The sequence below is a fragment of the Meles meles genome, chromosome 15, assembly GCF_922984935.1.
Source record: "Meles meles chromosome 15, mMelMel3.1 paternal haplotype, whole genome shotgun sequence".
Classification (NCBI taxonomy): Eukaryota; Metazoa; Chordata; class Mammalia; order Carnivora; family Mustelidae; genus Meles; species Meles meles.
Window position 1 is genome coordinate 32,306,946 of NC_060080.1, and position 14,171 is coordinate 32,321,116.

Here is a 14,171-nt window from a genome sequence, read left to right on the forward strand (position 1 = left end):
TAGACTATAGAGAATTAAGAAGCAGATGACAATGGTAAGTGAGGGAAGGACAGATTATCACCTCCCTTTAAGGCTCTATGGGGTGAAAAGAAATTTTTGGAGTGGTTATTGTTGTGGACATATTGATTACCACTAATCAATCTAAGTGTCGGTGATACTTTTCTTAGGATAAATTCCATGATGGGAGGCATTGTAGGGCAGGTGCAGGAGTATACTTCCTAATGTCTGACATTAAGGAGTTTATAATTCAGTGGTAGGGATGAGATGTATATTTAAAAAAATTGGAGCATAACACAGCAAATAAGCCTTTAAGGAGTGGGAGGGACGAGTGCTGTCGGAGACTCAGGAAGAGAGAACCCACTGCAGATGGGATGGCCAGAAATAGATGGTTGAAGTAAATGAAGTTGAAGTTCAGCTACCTTCCAGTGTCTGGAATCCTTCAGTGACCCATCAGCCCATGTGGCCTGGATGGCCAGAACTTGGGGGTGGGGGTTAGGGGCTTGATATTTATTTGGAAGAATGACAAAGGGTAAATATCATTCAAACAGGTAGAGAAGAAAGCGGGGCTAGGAAGAGACCTGTTTGTTTTTTTTTAATTTTTATTTATTTTTTCAACATAACAGTATTTATTGTTTTTGCAAAACACCCAGTGCTCCATGCAATACGTGCCCTCCCTATTACCCACCACCTGGTTCCCCCAACCTCCCACCCCCCGCCCCTTCAAAACCCTCTGGTTGTTTTTCAGAGTCCATAGTCTCTTATGGTTCACCTCCCCTTCCAATTTCCCTCAACTCCCTTCTCCTCTCTATCTCCTAATGTCCTCCATGTCATTTGTTATACTCCACAAATAAGTGAAACCATATAATACTTGACTCTCTCTGCTTGACTTATTTCACTCAGCATGATCTCTTCCAGTCCCGTACATGTTGCTACAAAAGTAGGGTATTCATCCTTTCTGATGGAGGCATAATACTCCATCGTGTATGAACCATGTGTTTCTAAATCCTGACATGATGGACTAACCCCATGTTACCTCGGGGCTTGCCCCCGAAGACTGAAGATGGTGTGGAGCACAGAAGTTCATAAGTGGTAGGAATTGCTGGCCCAGCCTAGTAGCCCCCGTGTGAGAGAGAGGAGGACATCTGTTGCTCTCCCCAGCTTACAGGTGAAGACACTGAGCTGAGCAATCAGGGGAGAAGGAGAAGCCAAGGCCTTGGTGATCATGCAAGGTTCTATACTACCTTTGCCCATGGACTGTGTTGCTTCCCTCTTTGTAGGGTCGTTTGAACCCAGCAGACCAAGGAATAATCCAGAAGAAGGAGAAAACCGCATTCTCTCCAGCCCTGCAACTGGTTCAGGACGTCACTCGGACATACTGGAGATCAGGAACCAGCCCGCACGTGGATGTGCGGCTGCGGGAGAGGTGAGCACACTCGGTGTTATTCTGTGATTCATTTCCTCCCCCCAGCTGGTGCGTTGGAGCGGTCTCTGCAGCTTTCAGCCAGAAGCTGCGCGGCTCCAGGAGGGGCCTGGCTCTCCTGTACTGAAGTGCAGATTCCCCCTTCCAGCCTCACGCAGGCCCGGAGCTTGCAATCCCAGTGCTCCAGGGTTATTAAATGCCTGTCGTGCCTTCTGTTATGAGCTGGCTCCTTGGAGGGACCACAGTGTTTCCTCGACCAGCGCCTAGAGCACAGGGACACCATCCATTCCAGAGCAGCTTGCTTCAACACGATGCAAATTGATTAAAGGTCCATTTAGTCACAGGTGGAAGGGGAAAACAGGCCACTGAAGAATTCCAGATACTGGAAAGTAGTTGAACTTCAGTGACCAAAGAGCATCTGGAGTATGCGGGAAAGGTCTCCTCTGTGATTCAGCTGACAAGACTCAATTTGGCTAATTAGCTTCCTTCAAAGCTATGGGAAAGCAGTACTGATCTAGGAAACATGTGGGTAATCACTGTCAAATGGCCTCAGTCTAGAAAGAACTTCATCTTGGCGTTAGGATCTCTATTTCCCCCTTCTCTTCTTTTTTCCATTAATTTGCATGGCTCTGATTACCAGTGAGGTTGAGCATTTGTATTCACTTCTATTTTTTATTGTAAGAATTCTTATTTATTATTTTAGAAAGGGAGAGGAGGGAGAAGCAGAAGGAGAGGGAGTGAGAATCTTAAGCAAGCTCCATGCCCAGAGCAGAGCCCAACATTGGGCTTGACCTCCCAACCCTGAGGTTATGACCTGAGCCAAAATCAAGAGCCAGGCACTTAACTGACTGAGCTACCTGGGCGCCCCAATAGTAAGAATTCTTAACACGGCATCTACTCACTTAGCAACTTTTTATGGGTACAATACGGCATTGACTACAGGCACCATGTTGAACAGCAGATCTTTAGAAACTATTCATCTCTCATAACTGGAATTTTATACCTGTTGACCCACAACTTCCCCCTTTCTCCCTCCCCCAGCCCCTGGCAACCGGCATTCTACTCTCTGCTTGTATGGGTTCGACCCTTTTAGTTTTGTAAATAAACCAAACATCCAAATCCCGCAGATTATATTTAGACGTGAAGCTGAGTGTGCTTTTTTCTTGTGGTAAAAACACATAACGTAGAAGTTTATCATCTTCACCGTTTTTAAGTGTATGGTTGAGTAGTATTAAGTGTGTTCACATTGTTGTGAAACAGATCTCCAGAACCTTTTCATCTTGAAAACCTGAAATTCTTATCCATTAAACATCTCCCCTTGTTTCCCCCCTCCCGCCAGCCCCTGGCAGTCACCATCCAACTTTGTTTCTGTGAATCTGACTCCTTGAGATACCTCACATGGGGAGTGCTGTATTTGTCTTTTCGGTGCCTGAACATCATGTCCTCAAGGTGCCTGCTGTGACGGGGTTTTTTCTTCCTTCTCAAATCTGAGTAGTCGATTTTATGCGTATACCATATTCTGTTTATCCATTCGTCTGTTGACAGCCATTTGGGTTGCTTCTACTTTGGGGCTGTTGGGAACAGTGCTGTCAACATGGGTGTGCAAATACCGCTTTAAGCTCCCGCTTTCAGTGATTCTCGGTAGATAGCCAGAAGTGGGGATGTCCAATAACAAAGACTGGTGAGGAAGTAGAGAAATTACGACCCTGTGCAGTGTTGATAGGAATAAAAAATGGGGCAGCCACGTGTTTTCTTTTTTTTAACCAGTTCTTCATTGAGCTAGATGCTTTGGTGATTAGTAAATATAAAGCCTAATGTGTTTGAGCAAGCCTAAGTCAGAGATCTCAAGATAATGGGAATTAATGCTTGCTAACAGGAAGAACAGAATTGCAACACTGTAAATAAAAAGAAAAACTTTAGTCTCTGCATAAGCTAATAAGGGGATAAGCCACAAAGAGAAACAGCTCTAAGTTGTTTATTATAATACTGATAAGGGTTCTAAATTGTCAGTAAGCAAGTTTTCAAACCATGGAGGAGGTGTTGAGGGATATTCACAAAAATATGAATTGTGGTCCAGACTCCTGTGTTCGATAACGTGCATTGCATTCTGCGTGAAACACGGCCCCGGGGTTACGCAATGCAGCGACCCTGAGTGGTTCATTCTGGGAAGCAGGATCGCAGGTGTCCTCTCTTCTGTAGTGCTTTGGTTAGTTTGTTTTAAAACAAAACTCATGACTTCAATTTTTTTCTTTTAATAAAAATCCTACAAGATGGCAGATAAAGGGAGTTTGCCCTGAACCTAGGATCACTTCAGGCCCTGGGAACAGCCTCCTCAGACTTGCACTATATCACGAGATAAGCACCAAACAGAGGTGAGCCTTAGGATCATCAGGAAGGCATGTGGAAGCAGACGGGCCCTGCTCCCAGATTTTCTTATTTAGTGGTCTCCAGTGGGGCCTGAGGCCATGAACTTCTAACAAGAGGCTACTCTTTCTGCTGCTGGCCCCAAGGCAGCATTTTGAGCACAACCAAAGAGGAGAGTGTTTCAGTGGAGAATAGGCCCAGGTATGCTCTTGAGCTGGTTTTGAATTTTTGTGGTGACAGCTGTGTTTGAAGTCTTGGTCCAGAATTCCAGCCTTCCACAGGATCTTCTCTTACCCCTCTGGGCTGCCGGGACCCCTTCGCCACCCAAGGTAAAGTCTCATAAGGGAGAGACTTCACTTTCAACTTCTTTTCCAGACTCAAGACTAGAGAAACAAAATAGACCTTTAAAAGCTCCTTTTTTTTCCCCTAAAGATTTTATTTATTTATTTGACAGACAGAGATCACAAGTAGGCAGAGAGACAGGTAGAGAGAAGGGAAGGGAAGCAGACTCCCTGCTGAGCAGAGAGCCTGATGTGGGACTCAATTTCAGGACCCGGGATCATAACCTGAGCTGAAGGCAGAGGCTTTAACCCACTGAGCCACCCAGGTGCCCCTTAAAACTCCTTTTGACTAACTTGTTTGTGCCTTGGTTTTCTTCACTACAACAGGGATAGTATAAGAAATCTTGCGGCAGGTACATTATGAGAACAGGACTATATTTGAGACATTGTAAGACTTGTTTGGAAAAACATTACAAAGTTTTCAGTCCATTAAAAAGGAGAAAAACCTGAGCCTTTACGTATACTGCCAGTTTTACTGAGTTACATAAATTGCTTAATCCCCAAAAGAGTTCAAGTGAGGCCTTGTGAGCACAGTGGAGTGCTATTTTACTAAGTTCATGGTATATGATTTAAGACTTATCCAGAAATATTTGCATGCATCGTGAATTTTGTTAATGTAACAAGGCTGATCAGTATAAATGACTTTTTGACAAAAGCCTTTGTGAACACTTCGGAATGTGTTCCAAAGGGGAGAGTTGTTTGTTATTTGGAGATCATAAAATAAAGGACACATAGCAGTCGAGCTCCAGTGACTGGAAGGGCATGATGATGGCATTCATATTTGTAGCTTTGCTTTTCTAAAACACTTGACTGTTCTAGTATATGTGCTGCCGAAGCGAGCACAACACTTGACTGTTCTAAAATGCTTTCAAATTGCCTTGCTCTCCCCTATCCAACGAGGTAGGCTATGTTGTGTTATTCGTGCCTATGTCTATAGATCAAGTAATCAAATTGAAGTTGTGTGACTTGCCTTGGGTGGTGAGCTGTGATTTAAACCCAGGTGTCTCCACTTCAGGGTTTTTCCTCCCAGCATGTGCTGCTTATTAACCTCTTGGTCACTTTTTTTTTTTTAAGTCTCCTAGAGGTGTCAGAAAGGTGTTACCTACCATGGTTTCTTTAGAGCTGTGCTGGTAGCTTTACAGACAGCATTTCCTGTGACAGTCTTTTCTTAAATTTATGACTAAGAACTTGTTTTTCTTTTTCTTGAAAGACAAAGTTGGCAACATCACAGAATTGTGTAATAGGGCATAATTGTATAATTATAGAAACAACCATCAAATGAACTCATTTTTAGCATTAGACGAGAAACAGCCTAACGCTTTCTAATTCTGATGGGAAGGGATTTTACATTTAGAAAACCGTTCTTTTAATTTCACTCTTTGGCACTCTCTTCTGCATCTTAAGAGCCTGGGTGATTTCCTGGCAAGAGTTTTGCTAAGCCATGGCCAATGTTGAGCTGGGAGATGGAGGGGTGGGGTGGCAGCCTAGGTCTGTTGAGATTCTGCTTCGTCATACTTTAGGGAAGTGTCTCAACCTTGAGGAGTCACAAAAACCAAAGGAAGCAGTTTGTTGGGAGGTGGGGAATAGTCGCTTGTCAAGATCACTTTGACAGATGGGGCCTTGACATCTCTGCACAGTATGCATGCTGGGTGCATCTCTGGAGAGAAATTGGTCACGGCAGAGACTTTTATCTTTCTCCGTTTTGAGGAATTAACTGCAGAAATAGAAAGGCTTTCACCTCAGGATCCCCATAGGTCTGAGGTTCAAATGCCAGAAATGGAGTCCTGAAACTGAGGTCAGAAAGGTCTGCCGTAAAATGCAAACACCTGTCAGCCTGACCTGGCGGCCCACGGCTGTCCATGATGGGGTCAGCCCCCTGGCCAGAGTCCTGCATACACAAAAGAACCCAAAATAGTGGCCCCAGATTCTCTGAAGCTTGAGGCTCAGGGAGTGCCACAGGCCTTTTTCAAATGAAAACAAACCTGGACTTAGGTAAGGGGAAACTTGATTCAGAGACAATTGTAGTAAGAGGCACACCCAGACTTTAGGATCTACAAGAGTCTCAAAACTAAGCAAGGGACGAAAAGGTTTTTCTTTCATAGGGAGGGGAAGCAGGAGTAGGAGGAACTTCTGTGGGGAAATTGGATAAGCAGTTAGGGTGGAAAGGTGACAGGATGGGGTGGTTTGACCGGAATATTCTCAGTGTGGTTGGTCTATTCCCAGGGGTGAGCTGTTAAGAGCTCCATGTTCTACATGTTAGTGCTGGCTCAGGCTTGGGACGAGTCCAAGTTCAGGGCCCTGTGAGAAGGAGAGAAGCCTGGTTGAAGTTCGGGCTAAGTCTGTGGGGAATTACTGGGCCATGTGAACACTTGGCCAAACTTGAGCTCTCTGGGTAGCGGTGGTCTTTCAGTGGTGGTCTACTCCGCACTCATTCCTGAATGTGGGCCCCAAAACCAGCTGTACTTGGTAGCTTATCAGAAACAGACTCCATCCCACCACCTTTTGGATTCTGTTCCCAAGCTTGGATACGCATTAAGATCAGAAGATTGTTAAAATACAATCGATGTCCTAAACAATGGGAAACAATGGGTATAATCAGAAGACCTGGCTTAGAGCAGTAGATCTGCTACTCCACAGCTGGATGAATCAATGTACTTAGCCTCAGGCTCCTCATCTGCAAAATGGGACTGCTACCTACTTTAGGTAGTCATCATGAAGACTGGATGCTAATGTGAAAGTTCCCACAGGAACTAGGAAAATTTTAAGCTCTAAGTTACTACCATAGATTTTGTTAGTTGGGTTTTTGTTCCTATTTAGAGCAGTTTCCCATAAGTCTCAGTAGGTCCAAGCCCATGTGTCAGCTCTAAGCAGCTCTTCACTTAGCCCAACATGCTCTGCAGAGATTTCTTTTTTTTTAAAAAAATATTTTATTTATTTATTAGAGAGAGAGATCACAAGTAGGCAGAGAGGCAGGCAGAGAGAGTGGGGGAAGCAGACTCCTTGCTGAGCAGAGAGCCAGATGCGGTGCTTGATCCCAGGACCCTGGGATCATGAGCTGAGCCAAAGGCAGAGGCTTAACCCACTGAGCCACGCAGGCACCCCTCTGCCAAGATTTCTTATGCGTACTGCAATAGGTGAGAAATTAGGATGGGGGATGGCTCCTGGGTGGCTCATGTCCATTAAGTATCAGACTCTTGATTTCAGTTCAGGTCATGGTCTCAAGGTGGTGGGATGGAGCCCTGCATTAGGCTCTGTGCACAGCAGAGAGTTGGCTTAAGATTCTCTGCCTCTGTACCTCCCCCTGCTTGTGCATGTTCTCTCTAAAATAAAATCTTAAAAAACCAAAGCTGGGAGTAGGGCTTGGACAGGCATCTGAGATTTTGATTCTATAGTCATTCCAGGATTGGAATCCATCTTGAATCTGTCCAGTGTCCTAGAAACTCTGTAGTCTTTGGTAAGATTGTAAATCCAGAGCTCACCTGGATAGAATGGTGTGCTCAGAGCTATAATTTGTCCTGGACATAGAGAATGGGTTGGACAGTATAACCTTGGCAATAGGACGATAGAACTAATGCCCGTTAGGAAGTGTTGTTGTTGTTTTTGCTGCTGTTTTTAGTTTTCATGTTTGTTTTTAGACCATGATATGGTTTCAAAACAGGAAAGAGAAAAAGGCTTGATACCGTGGCAGGAATTTTGCTGTTTGGGGATCTGACCACAGCACTTTCTATCCCCCCCCCCCCCCCTTATTTTTACTTTTACAGTCAGGACTTCATTGGGGCTCATGATCCCATGGTGTGTAAAAGCACAACACTCAGGAAGTCACAGGTCCAAATATAGTATCTCCCTCAACCCTAACGTGGGGTTTCATTTTCTTTAGTTCCAGTTACCTGTGGTCTGGAAGCACTCCTGACCAATCATCGGAAAGTCCCAAGTAGCCTAATGCTGTATCACAATGCCTATGTCATTCACCACCTCATGTAGACCTTTTATCATCATACATCCTCACACAGAGTGAGTACAGTGCAGTAAGATTTTGAGAGACCACAGTCACAGCTCGCTTGTCCCAGTCTATTCTTTCTTTCTTTTTTAAGATTTTATTTATTTATTTGGGAGAGAGCGAGCGAGTGAGAGAGAGATGAAAGAGCAGAAGATCAGAGGGAGAAGCAGACTCCCCACAGAGCTGGGAGCCCGATGCGGGACTCGATGCCAGCACTCGATGCCAGGACTCCAGGATCACCACCTGAGCTGAAGGCAGTGGCCCAACCAACTGAGCCACCCAGGCACCTCCCAGTCTATTCTTATAACTGTTCTATTTTAGTTGTTAATCTTACTGTGCCTAATTTAGAAACTAAATTTTCATAGGTATATACGTACAATGTTAAAAAACAAAAATTCACTCAAGTAAACATCAAGATCTAATTGACTTTATTTAAGTTATGTTATCTGGCAACATCCTATCTAGCAAGTACTATGGAGAGATGCTCTTAAGAGTTGTACAATATGGAAGGTTTTTATAGGAAGGAGGGAAGGGCAAGAAGTTGTTAGCAAAAGAAAAAAGAAAGGTTACATCTTCTAGTTGGGGGTCGAAGGGAATAGTGGGGATTTTTACCAAGCAGATTCTCTCCCTAGTGCTGATCAGGAAATATCAGATTGTTAAAATGTCACATTTCTCTCGGTGATGGGTATTAAGGAGGACACGTTGCAATGAGCACCGGGTGTTAGACGCAAATAATGAATCCTGGAACACAACATCAAAAACCAATGATGTACTGTATGGTGACTAACATACAATAATAAAAAATTTTTTTAAAAAGTCACATTCCTAAGTTGAAATAAATCTTGGTTTGCTGTTGTAGTGGTGGTGGTGGGCAGATGACTCTGTTTGGGGGTTGTTTTAATTATAGGGAAAATATAGAGTATACAAGGTTTGGTACTCCCCATGGTTTCAGTCCTCTCCTGGGAATCTGGAAACGTGGCCCCCGTCAATAAGGTGTGAGAGGTGTTACTGTGCTTTCTTAACCTTGATAATGTGTTCCTAATGTGTCCTTTCTTCCTCTTTTCCTTTCCCTCCCTCCAAACCTTTTTTTGGTGTCAGCTCTGTGCTAGATAGATGCTGTATTAGATGTGGGACCATAGAGATGAATAAAGCATAATTTCTGTTTCCTTGGAGCTTAATATCTAGCCGCTGTTCTCAGTGGGGTTTGGATTGGGAAATTATTAGTATGGGTTCCCTGCTGAAGGAAAATTGGTCCCAGATGAAAATAGTTAAGGACTAGAAGTCCTGCGTGGGGTACGGAGCTATCTACTAAGAATTCAAGTACCTGAGTCCTACCATTTAGTAAATGGGTGACTTGGAATTATACCTTTGAAATTTATATCTTGGTGTCTGAGGAAAATCCTGAGATAAGCAGGGAGGATGTATTACAGGCGCAGATGAGGCAATATCTTTCTCTCTCTCCATATATAGATATATGGGTATATATATATATATATATATATATATATATATATATCTGAGGATAATGAGGTACTTTATAAGAATATTAGTAGATTCCTGGCAGCAGTATTCCTACTAGCCAAAAAGCAGAAACAACCCAAATGTCCATCAGCCAAGTGGGTAAACAAAATTGTGATATCAGCACACAATGGAACATTATTCAGCCATGAAAAAGAATGTACAGATACAAGCTATAATATGGATGCATCTCAAAAATCTTATGCTAAAGAAGTCAGAGACTAAAGGACACATGTTGAATGGCTTCTTTTATAGGAAACTGGGAGCTAAATAAACAGACAATAGACCTGGTAGTTGCCAGGGGAAGGGAGCAACTACTCAGTGGGTACAGAATTTCCTTTCAGACTGATCATGTCCTGAAACTAGAGGTGGTGATTGCACAACATTGTGAATGTTTTACAGGCCACTGGATTGTGTAGATCCATTTTATATGAATTTTACCTCCAATAAAAACAAAATGGAACTGGGACAGTTTGGATCACGTGACAACATAATTTATCCTCTTCGTGAGGAGAGATCGAGGTAAAAGTTATGGAAGTTCTTTGTCCACTTAAAAATCCAGTTTCATGAGGCGCCTGGGTGGCTCTGTGGCTTAAAGCCTTTGCCTTCGGCTCAGGTCATGATCCCAGGGTCCTGGGATGAGCCCCATTTTGGGCTCTCTGCTCAGCGGGGAGTCTGCTTTCTCCTCTCTCTCTGCCTGCCTCTCTGCCTACTTATGATCTCTGTCTGTCAAATAAATAAAATCTTTAAAAAAAATCTAATTTCATTAGAGTGGATTGTGTTCTAGTCCAAGGAAAAAATGTTTCCCTTGCCCCACACACTCTTGGAGCTAATCTCCGTTTCAGGGAATGGAACTTAAAGGGAAATTTAAGGGAACTTAAAGAGGCTAGAAAACTCTTGCTGGCAGAGATAACCATTTTCTCAGGAGCGGAGTTAACCTAATCAAGATTTTTTACTTCTGACAGTTTAGCCTCTCTCCATCACCACCCCCAACCCCCCCAAACTCCCTGCCCCCAGTGGCTTGCCAAATGAATTATTCCCTGCTAAGGTGAAAATAGCCTCTTTAAGTTCTTCCCCAGATATGATGTGAGTTTCCCTATTTCACTACTCTGCTTTGTTAATCTGGAAATCCATCTCCAAGGAGCAAATCTAATTTAATGGATTCTTAACCTGGGACTTCACTAAGGTTTTAAAAAAATTAGCATAAGGGTCCAGTGAATGATGACTAATTATTTCTGAATATATACACATGCTCCCAGGGTCCTCAAGAGTCTAAGGTCTCATTTGGAATCCAGATATTTATTAGGGAAACCCTCATCCCTGCTGGATCTGCATAACCAAACCTTATTTTTAACATTTTGGATGGAATTCATCTAATCATTGGATATATGGTTGATTTTCTGCTCTCTAGGTAGCTGATTATATGTTGCTGGAATCTCGGCCTGTATGCTTCTTAAAAACTGATGTTTTATTTCTGTGGTTTTGTTTTGCCTTTTAAAAGTTTCTTACTAAAGGGACACCTGGGTGGCTCAGTTGGTTAAGCCGCTGCCTTCGGTTCAGGTCATGATCCCAGGATCCTGGGATCGAGTCCCACATCGGGCTCCTTGCTCAGCGGGGAGCCTGCTTCTCTCTCTGCCTCTGCCTGCCACTCTGCCTGCTTGTTCTCTGTCTCTCTCTCTGATAAATAAATAAATAAAAATTTTTAAAAAAGTTTCTTACTAAAAAAAAGAAGTAGCTAGTATCTACCCGAGTTCTGGCTAGTGGCAAAATTCATGGGTTAGGATGAATCCTACCAGAGAGGCTTCGGGTACTTCCAAAGCAGTAGAAATGGGGGGAATGCTGAATTATTCCCTATGTAACTTCAATCCCAGAGTCTCCTGTGGTCCAGGATGTTGATGTTGCATTAAAGAAACAGCAGTCTAGCTTCAGGAGATGTGAAGAATGTCTTTTAACCATGTTCAGTTAGAAGGGCAGCATAGGTATTTGTGCAAACTTGCCCTCAGAAGGCTTTCTAAAAATTAAACTTCACATCTTCCTTTCTTCATGGTTTCTCCCTCTGGCAGCTGCTGAAACTGCTCCTCTCTGGGCACTATCCCCGGCCCTTCCCTTCACCTTCTCATGTGCTGTGACCTCACACCACTGCCCTTCTTCTCCAGAGCCTCTGTTCTCTATAAAGACCCTTTCCCAGAGTGCAGCTCCCTGGCAAGTAGAAATGGGGTGCCTTTACCTGTCCCTCTCTCCAGTCTGGCCCCCTCAGAGGTTAGAACTGGCTAGGCTGCCGCCTCTTCCCCAAAGCACACATTTACGATTAGGAACTGAAGCTGCTGGGGGAGTGGGGCTACTTGTTTCTGTTTCTACTCACTTCCTTAAACAGCAGCTGAAAATTTGTTCGGGAGAATCCTGGAGAGGCAAAGCCCTGCCCTGGAAGATTGGAGTCCTAGTGAGCCTGGCAGCCCAGGTCAAGAGATAGTGATTTGGAGACCTGTGGATTGGATCGGGTTCCTTCATCTGTTAGCTGTGTGACCTTTGCAAAAAGCTCACCCCCCCCTCCCCAAGCATCACAGTGCCCATCAAAATGGGTCTAATCCTAGGCTGTTTCTCATAAAAGTGTTCCAGATCTCAGAGCAGAGGGCCCTGTCCTTTGAGCTCATCTGACTTGCTTGCTCTGGAGTCTAGTGGAGTCTTAACCTCTGAGAAAATGCCCCAGGGGTTCCCCTCCTTAGGTGTTAGGGACCCAGTTTGGGCTGCAGAAAGGCTAGTCACCCAAGTAGTATGTGCTTTCCCCTGCTTGGCTGTTTGGGCTTAGTGGGCTGGAGTTTTTGTTCCATCCCTGATAATAAAACAGGCTGCAATGTAACTGATCTGCCATTTCTTAGCTAGTAAATTTATAACCTCTTATTAGTTTTCTCTTTAGTGTTTATAAGATCATCAAATGAAAAATATCCTTGTCAGCTAGGAAGTAGATGAACCAATGCATGAAGTATCATTCTGCAGTCAATTTAGGAGGGTGGCAAGCCCAAGGAAGGAAGAATGCCATGGTAGCACTAAGGAGGAAAGGGAAACATGCTGAGTCCTTGGAGTCTGCTCCGGAGAAGGAGCTCCAGATGCCAGACTGGGCCTGAGCAGAAGGGCCTGCATCTGACCTTGGATGACAAGTGTGGCCAAGACTAGCTACAGAACTTGCTGGGCCCATAGCAACATGAATGCTGCAGCATTTTTTTTTTAATATTTTTTTATTCATTCGACAGAGAGAAATCACAACTAGGCAGAGAGGCAGGTAGAGAGAGGAGGAAGAAGGCTCCCGGCGGAGCAGAGAGCCCGATGTGGGGCTCGATCCCTGGGATCATGACCCGAGCCGAAGGCAGAGGCTTTAACCCACTGAGCCACCCAGGCGCCCCATGCTGCAGCATTTTTAACAAAGAACCTCAAGACCACAACAACAGAGCATGAAAGGAAGCTTGGGATCCTGCAGAGAACATGACGTACACAAATTGTACACCTGGAAAGTCTGTCTTGAAGGTGGCTAACCCATGTGCGCTCATGCGGCATTTAATGTACTGTGTTTTGGTGGTAGCATTGCTTGTCTGTAAGCTGCAGGAGGATGGGGGATACATGAATGTGCTGATAAGGACGCCAGTACATAGTGTGGAGGGAGACAGGAGGACTCTGATTTAGGTTACTTGACTTTATCACCATCCTCTCCTCCTCTCCCAGAGCTCTAACAGATGAGCTAGGAGTAGGAGTGGAGGTTCTCTGATCTATAGTAAGTCTTGTTCAAGCTCCCCAAGCTTCATTTCCTCCAAAGTCCAGGAAATAATTTAATCATAAGTTCTATAAAAAGATAGTGCCCTTAAGGCTGAAGAGAGGATAAAATCCAAAGAAATAAAAAAAAAATGCATCTTCGTCTATTGAAAGCAGAAAGGTAAATTGGAGTCTGTTCATAAGTAGGATTTGATTTTAAACAGCGTTTCTTAGGATCTTAAATGCCAGTGCCTTCCAGGGAAATCAGGTGTTGAGGGATGGGGCTGGGTGTTGATGTGGTCAGATTGATTGGTCAGCGAGACTTAACCTGAGAAATCCTTTTCATGATCACTGAAGAAAATGCTCTGTTCTGGCTTCATTAACTCAGTTTAGTCTGGAAGAGAATTTACTTGAAGTTTTATCTATGTCAAAGAGAATATTTAGTAATCTGTGTTTTTATAATCCTTACACAGATACTTTCACAGTGACTATCTCCTGTAAATGCTCTTTACTAGAAAAGAATGTGCTGGGTTTAGCTAGTTCATGACCACACATCATGGGCATCCACTTGAGTTTGATGGTTTTGATTTTTGAGCTTCTGTCTGTGGGCCCTGATTCGTGCTGAACACAATGATGAAGAGAATCCAATGTGGTCAAGGAATCCTACAATCTGAAGTGTTCTTCTGAATCTCTACACTTTGGAATACATAATTCACCTGGCCCTCTCACCTGGCCCTCTAACATTTCCTAAAGTAAATCTAAGAATGTAATTAATGCTAAGTGATCTATT

At 43.9% G+C, this 14,171-nt stretch overlaps 1 long non-coding RNA gene across 3 annotated transcripts in view; it reads left to right on the forward strand.

Annotated features, from left to right (window-relative positions):
- The window catches only part of LOC123925977, a 69,028-nt gene that overhangs the window by 44,049 nt on the left and 10,808 nt on the right, over positions 1-14,171 (forward strand). For all 3 annotated transcript variants that reach the window (XR_006815129.1, XR_006815128.1, XR_006815130.1), the window contains 2 exons: positions 1,278-1,423; positions 2,760-2,869. This is a non-coding gene — a long non-coding RNA (uncharacterized LOC123925977). The remainder of the gene's footprint in view (positions 1-1,277; positions 1,424-2,759; positions 2,870-14,171) is intronic.